Source organism: Lacerta agilis, chromosome 10 (genome assembly GCF_009819535.1).
Source record: "Lacerta agilis isolate rLacAgi1 chromosome 10, rLacAgi1.pri, whole genome shotgun sequence".
Classification (NCBI taxonomy): Eukaryota; Metazoa; Chordata; class Lepidosauria; order Squamata; family Lacertidae; genus Lacerta; species Lacerta agilis.
Genome location: NC_046321.1, coordinates 34,959,107 through 34,969,899, shown reverse-complemented (window position 1 = coordinate 34,969,899; position 10,793 = coordinate 34,959,107).

Here is a 10,793-nt window from a genome sequence, read left to right as displayed (position 1 = left end):
GTCCATCCCTTATGTCCAAGCTTCTCTGCCCTGACTCTTCAATCATGACCAATCCAGAATGATTCTTCCTTAAGTTCTTTTGCTAACTCCTGTGTGGCTTTGGGTCCCTTTCCTTCTTGCTGCAATCTTTATCCCATTATTAATGTCCCAACCATGCGATTAATAAGATCAGCCTCAAAATTCATTTGAACAGGGTTTAACCTGTTGTAAGTAAAGAAAACAAAATCTCAAGAACATGATCTGTATGCTGTTACACACAGCACACGCACACACACACACACTTACATACATACATAAATTGTATACACTGCTTTGTTGTTTTAAAAAAAAACCTTAGAGTGGTATACAAAAAAAGAGAAAATTATCACAAAGAAAATTAACAATAATTTAAGATGTTCAAAAAGTTAGAACAAAATGGACTAAAAACATATTAAGATTTGCATCAACTTCTAACCATCTGGGCAGGCTTCTCTGCCCAGGACATAAACATTTCCAGGCAGAAGATATGCCACTTGTATGACACTACCAGTGCCATTCTATACATGTCTACTCAGAAGTGAGCCTGAGTTCAATGGGATTGGCTTGCAGATAAATAAGTGCAGGATTGCACTCTTAGCATAACATACAAAAGATTCCTGCATTACAGAAGGTTGGACTAGATGATCCTTGTAGTCCCTTCCAGCTCTACAATTCCCATGGTTCTAGTACAAAAATCTAACTGATAGAGCAGGGGTTTTTGTTTGTTTTGAGAGTACAGTTCCATATGGAGAGATTTCCCTGGTTCACCTACAAGTGCAATATGATGTATGCATAAAAATTCCCTCAAGAGGAACAGCCCTATCAACTTTCTCTAATGCTTTTCTTAAGCAACAATTTGGCTAGGAAATAAATGTTGTTCTTACCTCTCATGGACATCAATAAATTACAGCTAATATATGCAAAATGTGCCTGTTGGTTTCAGAACGTTTGCAAAGGTCAGGAACTATGTGTTGATGGTTGCTGGTGGTGTTTTTTTCCACAGATAATAAAGAAGTTACAAGAGAGAGAGAACTGGTAAAAATTCTATTGAGTCAGCCAGCGATTAGAAATGAGCCAAAAATCCAATCACACCTTTCCTTCCCCATTAGTCATTAGTGATAAAATTCAGATTAAAAACTGATCTTAATGGACATGTCCAGGCTGATGTCTGCCTAGCGCTATTATTAGGAGGTACCTGCAGACTGTGAGCAGAATCCATTCATGCCAATTAAATCACAGATCTGGACTTTGCACAGAAAAAAAAAAGAAATTGGCAGAAGGGCAGGTCTCAGAAACATTGAAGCAAACAAGGGGAAATAAAGTAGAGTAAATCTTCTTATTCCCTAGTCTCTTAATCATTAACATAACTTAGCCATTCCAATCTGCATCCTTCTGAAAGTGTCATTCCTAGAACTGAGCATAATGCTCAGGATGTGGTCTGAACAATGCAGAATAAAGGGGAACTATTAAAAGTAAAGGTAACGGACCCCTGACCATTAGGTTCCAGTCGTTTCCGACTCTAGGGTTGCGGTGCTCATCTTGCGTTACTGGCCGAGGGAGCCGGCGTACACCTTCCGGGTCATGTGGCCAGCATGACAAAGCGCTTCTGGCGAACCAGAGCAGTGCACCGGAAACACCGTTTACCTTCCTGCTTGGGGTGGTACCTATTTATCTACTTGCACTATGACATGCTTTCGAACTGCAGAGGCTGGGACCTAGCAACGGGAGCTCACCCCGTGGCGGGGATTCGAACCACCAACCTTCTGATCGGCAAGCCCTAGGCTCTGTGGTCTGAACAGTTCAAAATAAAGTGGAACTATTACTTCTCATTAACTTGGAAACTCTGGTTCTATTAATGCAGCTTGAAATGGCATTTTCTATTTTTTGCAGTGTGGAGAGCCAGTGTGGTGTAGTGGTTAAGAGCGGTAGACTCGTTATCTGGGGGAACGGGTTCGTGTCTCCACTCCTCCAACATGCAGCTACTGGGTGACCTTGGGCTAGTCACACTTCTCTGAAGTCTCTCAGCCCCACTCACCTCACAGAGTGTTTGTTGTGGGGGAGGAAGGGGAAGGCGAATGTTAGCCGCCTTTGAGACTCCTTTGGGTAGTGAAAAGCGGGATATCAAATCCAAACTCTTTCTTCTTCTTCTTTGCAGCAACACTACACTGCTTGGCTTGGGATAAAACTGCAGTTCCAAGATCCTTCTGCACGTGTTTAAATGCAGGATGTTGCACCAGATTGCACTTTGGTCTGATCTAGCAGGGCTCTTCTGTTCTCCTGTACACTGTGAATATTGAACTGGAAGTGATGGAGACTCTGATGATCCCCATAACTGTTGGTTCCCTTGACTGTTATCAGACTTCTGCTTTTCCTGCTCATGTCAGAGAAAACCATGGCAGAGAGAAAGCGATGATGTCACCCATGGCGTAATCTGCCTTATTCTGTATGGACACTTCTTCATTTGTAATGTTTGCTATATTAGAAAGACTCATTTGCTATGCCTGCTGTTTCTCCCTAGAAGGTCTCTCTCCTGCTGAGAATGCAAAATAAGATTCTGTGTATTCAAGCTCAGGGTTCAGCAGTAGAAGAATCCAAAGCCAGTAGCACCTTTTTTGAATGCAGAAGGGCAGTGTGGTAGTGGTTAAGAGCGGTGGGAGTAGACTTGTAATCTGGGGAATTGGGTTCACGTCTCTGCTCCTCACACGCAGCTGGCTGGGTGACCTGGGCTAGTCACACTTCTCTGAAGTCTCTCAGCCCCACTCACCTCACAGAGTGTTTTGTTGGGGGAGGAAGGGAAAGGAGAATTTAGCCACTTTGAGACTCCTTCGGGTAGTGAAACGGCGGGATATCAAATCCAAACTCTTCTTCTTCTTCTAATGAACAAAATGTCTGACCTGGTATAAGGCACTAAAGCAGCTCACCTATGTTCCCATTTAATATTTTTTCTCCCTTTAGTTTAAACTGAGTTTTACAAAATTCAAGAACAAAGTTGTGCAAAATGCACGTGCCCTTGGAAATCAAATGGTGCGTGACAGAGAGAGGCAAAGGAAACTAATTGTCTCCGTTGTATTGTTTCAGGTGGAGTGATGTTAAAAAACACACACACACACACACACCAAACTTTCAGGTCTGATTGTTTTCCAGCTCACTAGATGCCACTGCAAATTCCTAGCCTTTGTAGAAAAGCACCAACTATGTTAAAGTCAAGGTCAGTGTTAAAACAACACTTTTAATGATTAGCAGTTAATGAGTAAAGACATAGAGCTGTGATACCACAATACAAGGAAACAAAATGAAATGAAAGGATGTGAATTATTTGACAAACACTCTACACACCACACCGATTTCCTCAAGCCATTTTAGTTTTAATGTATATAGAAATTAGGCAAAGAGTTCACAGTGTATTGTTTTCTGAGCCAAACATTCTGTCAGCGGCTCAAGCACCCACTCCTTAGTGGGGGGGGGGGAAATCCTCCTTCATAGTAATTTGCCTAATGCCATATTTTGTAAGCCAGTTTGAGACATTTTATTAAAAGCTGTGAACTAATAATAATAAATTCTATATTACATTATTATTATTATGTATTATTATTTTCTGGGTCCTTTAACATTCAACTTCTACATACACACATACACACTTTTAAAACATCAGCCATACCCAAATGGTGTGTTTTTTAGAAATTGATTCCACTGCTTCCAATCCCACCAGGCCAAAGGTTTCAGGAGGACTCCACCCAACAGCAGACAATATTAAGTATTTCTTAGGGACACTCTTCCCCTTCAGGCTTCCACTTTGGTATCCAAATGGCATTGGCACAAAGAGTTATCATTCCGATTTGGCCTTATGGGCTGCCATTCCCTTCCACTTCATAGAGAATCATGTAGCACAGGGGAGAACCGCACACCAACTCCCATCTGACTGTGAGGCTTTAATATAACTAATTCGAGGTAGAAAATGCAGATGAATCCTATCCACCACCACCTCCATTTGTTTTGAACGGTCTGACTTAAAGGACAAGTATTTGGTATAATGTAATAATAGGTGATGACAATAGACGTCACTCTTATGAATGGATTCAGAATTATAGGATGCACAGAGAATTCCTGGTGACTGCCCAGTGTGCTCCTCCACCATATGTATTCTGAAGACAGCTGAAGTACTTAGTAAGCTTCAGGTTTTGTATTTAAACCAGAAGCTTCTCTAAATTGGCTGAACTACCTAATCGACTTAGGCTGCCATTCCAGGAGACTGGACGTCAAATGCCCAAGTAGTTCCATACTGTCTGGAGCTGGAGCATGGTGTGATATGATGTGAAGCCAGGGCCTACTGAAGCCTGGCCAATCATTCCAGTATGTCTCTTACTTAACAGGGTCCTTCTCTCCTCCCTCCACACCACCTCCAGCAGTCTCAGTCTCTGCTCACTACTGATATGTTTTTGTTTCTATTTTCTCAGCATTTGAGGATTTTATATCTACTGGGCTTTCATTAACTTTCAGGATCTGGGCTCTATTGGGTAGTAAATGGCAGGATGCAACCACTTCTTACACCATGTATCTCCCAAATGTGTTATCACAACAACCGAATTAACAAGAAGGTCAACACCTTATGCAGCTATTCCGTACACCAAGAGTGGATAACCTTCGGACCAGGGGCCTAATGCAGCCCTCAGGCCTTTCTATTTGGCCCTCAGTGCTCTCTCCAGACCACATCACACCCCAACTACCCAGACTATATCCAACACTGGTCCTGCTCAGTGTTTTGGTACTTTTGCTTGGTTGGAAGATATCATTGAACTATGATAATACTTCTATCTTGCCTGGATGGACAGATACTCATGTAGAAACCTCTCACTTCTGCATGGCTGGAGGGCAGCTTGCTGTAAAATATCAGAGCCACATCTGTTTCCCTCATCCACCATGACATGTGGTTCCTGAAGATTGCCCATGAGGGAACACAGCCCTCTGTGCCTGATCCCTGACATTCATACACACATGAAAGTCAAGCCCAAGCCCCTTTCAGTAGCATCTCTTTAAGTTGCCTTTTGTGGCTCAAACATAAGTCAGGAAAGCATGAGACATCCCAATGAATGCTTAATTTGGCGTTATTTTGCTATGGTGATAAGAGGGAGGTTCTTTTTGTATGAGGCATGCTATAAATCTAAAGCACATCCATTAGTTGCCCCTGACCTTAGCAGAATGTGTTGCATGTTGTTGTTATTGTTGTGTCACTTGGGGCACCAAGGAGGGTCTCTAAGCGCATGTGTGTGCCCACAGACACCACACTGACAACTGCTTAAGTAAGGAATGCACACCTCAAATTCAGCTGATTGACCTCATGTATTGCTTGCAACTAGGGTTGCAGTCCTATACTCAGGGAATAAGACCCATTAAACACAATGGTGTAGACATGTATAGGTCTGCACTGTAAAAAAATCCCCATGGCCCCTTAGGGACTAAAAGATGAACTGCAGCATGATCTTTCATAAGCAAAAGCCCACTTCCAACAGACGCATGAAGCTCACCTCCAATACCTTTGCCTTGGAAGCTCATGCCACAACAAATGTCTTAAGGCAAGACTCTCCAGATGTTGATGTCAGCTTCAGCTAGCATGGCTAATGGTTGGGGACAGTGGAATTGTCATCTAGCAACATCTGGAGGTTGGCGGGTTCCCCACCTTTGCTTTAAGATGTCACAGAATTTGTTGAGGGTTTTTTTTTTGTCACATCACACTAACAGTTCTACTCTTTTGGAACAACAATAGCGGACACTGAATTGATTCAGCAGCAAAGAACATGGGGAAAACAGCATGGCAATCATCAGTTTCACATACTTGGCACTTCCTTGTGGTAGATTCCAGGCCGGTGCCACATTAGACATGTCTTATACCCAGAGGAGAGAAGAAGGTTTGTTATCATATGGAGGAACATTCAAATTCCTAAAGGGGAAAAGGTTAAGAAACTTTCTACCCAAAAACATGCCCCCCATTTATCTCTTGTGCAATACTCCCCACCTCCATTCTTTTTTAAAAGAAAAAATCTGGCTTGATGTGCCATCTGACACAAAATAGCAAGTATAACTTTCCACAGAACTAAATAAATCAAACGGTTCAGAAGGCAGAAGCAAGCCTCAAACTGCTGCTAAATATTTTCCCCACTTAAGTAATTAAATACATTATTTTAAGCTGCTTCAGATTTCCTTCCTGTAAGAAAGATGGGACAGGAATATTTCAAATGAATATAATAAATGCATAACATTTTGATGGCATGGATGGTGCACTTAATGTGGTAAGCTACTCCATGGACTTGGTTTTGCTGGTGGGGCAGCTGAAAGCAGGAACAGCCTCAATACAGCTTTTGTTCCATACTGTGTACTTTAGCATTTCAGTCAAAAATTTCTTTAGTGTGAACAGTCTTTGCAAGCCTTTGTTTCTGAAATGACTTCACATTTGTGTCCCCTTCCTGTTTCCTTTGTTGTTGTTCCAAGATTTCCCTTTGCTCTGTTTTCTACTTCTACTTGAACCTCTCTTAAGCAATGCTTTTTTGCCTCGTGATTTTGCAGACTGCAATTTTAAACCATTTCACATTAAATTGCCTATGATTTAAAGCTCTTTGGTGCACAATATTAGAGGATTTTTTTATTTAAAAAATTATATATATATATATATATATATATATATATATATATATATATATATATATATAAGCTACTGGTCTTGTTGTTAAAGCCCTGAACAACTCAGGTTGCCTGTATAGGTCCATAAAATCACTTAGATAATCTGGGGGGGGGGTTTTTCCCTTACAGCACCACAACCTAGTGAGTATCATTGGCCATTTTGCCCCTGTACTGTGGAATGTATTTTCTGTGCCCTTAGTGAAGCAGCACCCAACAGTTACTTCAGACGTCTTACAAAGACTTGTTTCTTTGCCTGGGTTTTCCCTGACCCAGAAGACTGGACTTTGTTTTACATGTTTGAATCTTCTGGATTTGCTTCTCTCCCCCCTTTTATATGGCTTTGGGTGTGAGTGTGTGTTTTTACTGCCGTTTTACTGGTTTGCATTGTGTTTTAATGTTTCAATGAAATATTGCTTGCTCTTTTTAAACTGGGTGCCACTTGGAGATTTTTGAAATTTTGTGCAGTTTATAAATGCTTTTAAATAAAACACTTCCGTCTAGACAAACAAGAAGCATAACCACATTTCAAGGCCACATTCTGGTTAACAAAAGCATTCAAGGAAGGATGGCGAAGGGAGTGGTTTGTAGGGTTGCCATATTTCAAAAAGTATAAACCAGGGCACCCCAAAATTGACTTGCCTACAAACCAGGAAATTCCCCCCGGGGGGTCTAATCCAGTGATGTCCAGGAAAATCCAGTACATATGGCAGCCCTAGGTTTGAGAGAGGGGGCATGGTCTGTGGAGACTCCCAAGGGCTGGGTAGATGGGCTTAGAGGATCACATTCAGCCCTTGTGACTGATACATGCTCATTATTTGCAATAATCCTAAATGAGCCTTGTAAGTGGCAACATGTGATATATATGTCATGCTGCAGAGTACTTTCTGCCACATTGTTTGTGAGCGCACATTTATATGAAAGTGCACTGAGATCAACATGCCTCCAGTTCCAATTAAGAGAATTATCATCCAAGGAGCCAGTAGAAGGAGCTGAAACCTGAACAACCACAGAGAAATAGGAAACTGGCTTCTGCAAGGTCAAATAATTTAACCCGTTTTGTACGCCCTGAGTGACAGAATCTCTCCAGTGTTCTGCGGCCTTTTAACCGGACAGGCCAGGGATGAATTTAGGGCTTTTCATATATGAAACATGAACTTTGTACCCCTTAGCTATGGCCCCTCTCCATTCAGTGTATTTGAGTCCGCTTACAAAACAAATATCCAAATTCCCAAGAATTTCCCATCCCAAGAGCAAATAAGGACATGCAAGTGGCAGTGTTTTACCAGAGACACGTGCAAGAAATAGGGACAGTTTGAGAATATGAGCCACTAATCAGCACTGGCTCTCAAATTTTTGACCAACGCTGGGGAAGCTGTGGCCTTCCAGATTATGCTGGACTCCTGTTCACATCACTCTTGACTATTTGCCAGGCTGTCTGGGGCTAATGGGAGTTGGAGTTCAACAAACATCTGGAGGGTTACAAGTTCCCCATACCTGTTTTAGAGGAATGGATTGCAGGATTGGAGGATTGCAGATTGTTACTGCAGTCTTACAATGGGACTATTCTGTTAGTTTTGAATGACATCTAAAAGGCACAGCACCTCTTCCTTGCAAAAACGGGCACAGGAACCAAATTCTGGTGCCATTTATTCTCTGCAGTACGAACGTCATTTAATGTACTTGGTGCCAGCACATTTGCTGCCATGTGTTCCCTCACTGCTTAAAAATGGCATGCCCGAATGTTTGCTCAGCTCTGTTGTGCAAGAAGCTCTTCAAACATTTGCTCAAGATCTGTGTGGCTTTTGTCACGTGCACAGTCGCCTTCAGACAAAAGACACAAAAGACAAGAAGGGCTTTATGCTCACTGTGCTAATGCTGCATGCAGAGATTTTGCCTCTTTTGTAAAGGGTCACAAGGCAAATTCATGTCTAAACTTGAAACAGAGAGCACAGAAAACAACTAAAACAGAGGAAGCAGAACATCTTCCTTATGTGGGAGACTTCGGAATTTGGATCTTTGGGGCTTAGGTGTTTTGTTTGTTTTTTAATGACCAAGCAGGGAAATGATAGAGAAGGGTTGGGGGAAGGGCTGTAGCTCAAGAGTAGAACATCTGCTTTGCATGCAGAAGGTTCCAGCTTCAATCCCCAGCATCTCCAGATAGGGATTGGAGAGATTACTGCATGAAACTCTGGAGAGATGCTGCCAGTCCGTGTTGACAGTACTGAGCTAGATGGACCATTAGACTGACTCAGTATAGGCAGTTCCGTACTTTTAGTGTAAAGTTCATTTCTTAAGTGTTTTGGCCTGTAGGTTCAGGGTGGGCAAACATTTATTCAATGCATTATCAAGCTCACAGTATTTTGAAGGTCACTGGCATGCACAGCTTTCTCCCTGTTTCCCTTTTTAAAAAAAGAAAATGAACTTTCAGGGCTGGTAAAGCTCACCATGAAATAGGTTTCCTGGCTTGAATTAAAATCCATGTCAGAAATGAATTATTGGATCATTCCAGCAATCTTTACAAATTCGTCCATTCTAGTCTCTGTTTCTCGAAACAAACCCCACCTTCCTCTTTTCTTACCTTTCAAGTGGTGGCAGGTGCAGCAGCACTCAAAAAGGGGGCTGGAAATGGAAATGGCGAGCACTCAAGGCAAGTGCCTTTGAGTCTACTGCAAGGACCCACAAAGAATGCTCACAAAAACGTAACCTTTTTCATGTTGAATGACGAGATGCTGGCACCAGGCTACATTCAGCTAGGTTGATTTTGGATTGAGGTGTACACTTGAAAATCATTGTGGCCCTGGAATAGAGTGCAGAACTTAGACCCACCCCATAGCACCAAATATAGTTTTAGACCCCCCTCCATAACTTCCCACTGTGGCCTTTAGCAAGCATTCATCAGTTTCAAGTTTGCAAAATGTCAGTAATGGCAATCTAACTCAAGGTTTTGTTTGGAAGGACAAATAATTGAAAATACTTAGGACACATAGTAGGATAGAAATAAAAGAAGCAATTAAAACCTTTTTTAAAAAAAATATGTTGAAACTGACATTTATAGGTTGCATACGCAGGATGCGTCTATTAAAATCACATGGCTGTGGTCCATTTTGAGTATTTAGGAACAGCTTGTTCAGTTTTGAAGCCATTCCTCATAAGCTCCATTCAAGGATGCCACCTGGGAGATGGGGCACTAAGTGATTGGGTCAGGCTGTCTTGCTGCTCAACCTCATGAAATGCAGTAGCCATTAAAAGCTATTTTTAAATTCACACAAATCTCGCTAAGACAAATTGCCAAAAAATTATCTAAATGCTCACTTACTAATATCCATTAAGATTTCCAAAACACAACAGAATAATAAGCCTTTTGTGCAGAACAAAAAGATGCCCACAACAAATACTCTAGCCTCAAGAATACTGTAATTTAGGAGAAAAGGATTAATGTTTCCTTTTGTTTTAATATGCTATTTGGCTCCTTAGGCACAAAGCCCATTTATTTACCATTGTATAGGATGACACGCTTTTCATCACTTTTTCATTGCTGGGACATTAACTCATTTCAAACAAAGAATTAATATTGAAATCCTATGCCAACCTAGAAGCAATGAGTTCAATGGGACTAATTCCTAGGTAAGAATATATAGGACTGGCAGCCTTAATTATCTTACCAACCCTCAAAAGGAAAACCATAAAGCCCAGAGGCAACATAAGCAACAACTTAAATGTTCCCTTTCCAACAATGTTGCAAATGCTTAGATCTGATTCTCACATGCTCTCACCACCCAATGGCTTTACTTAATATCACCCAGCTGGACGTGGGAACTGATGCCACTGGTCCTTGATGTTGTTGGGCAATAAACAAATTCCAAAGACCTTCCTTATTCTGGCTATGCTTTCATTTTCATAAAAGCATGTCAAGGACAAACTCAAACAGGCTGGGCTACCTCCATTGAAGCAGCAGTTTTATCACCTCAGCAGAAATGTGGAATGTATGCCTCAAGGAGTGAGCAGTTTAGTGCTCTGTGTCAAAGGGTCTTCAAGCAATTTGCATGACTATTTTTGACAAGATGCCATGTGATAAGAGTGTGATAAGACAGGGGTCGACAATG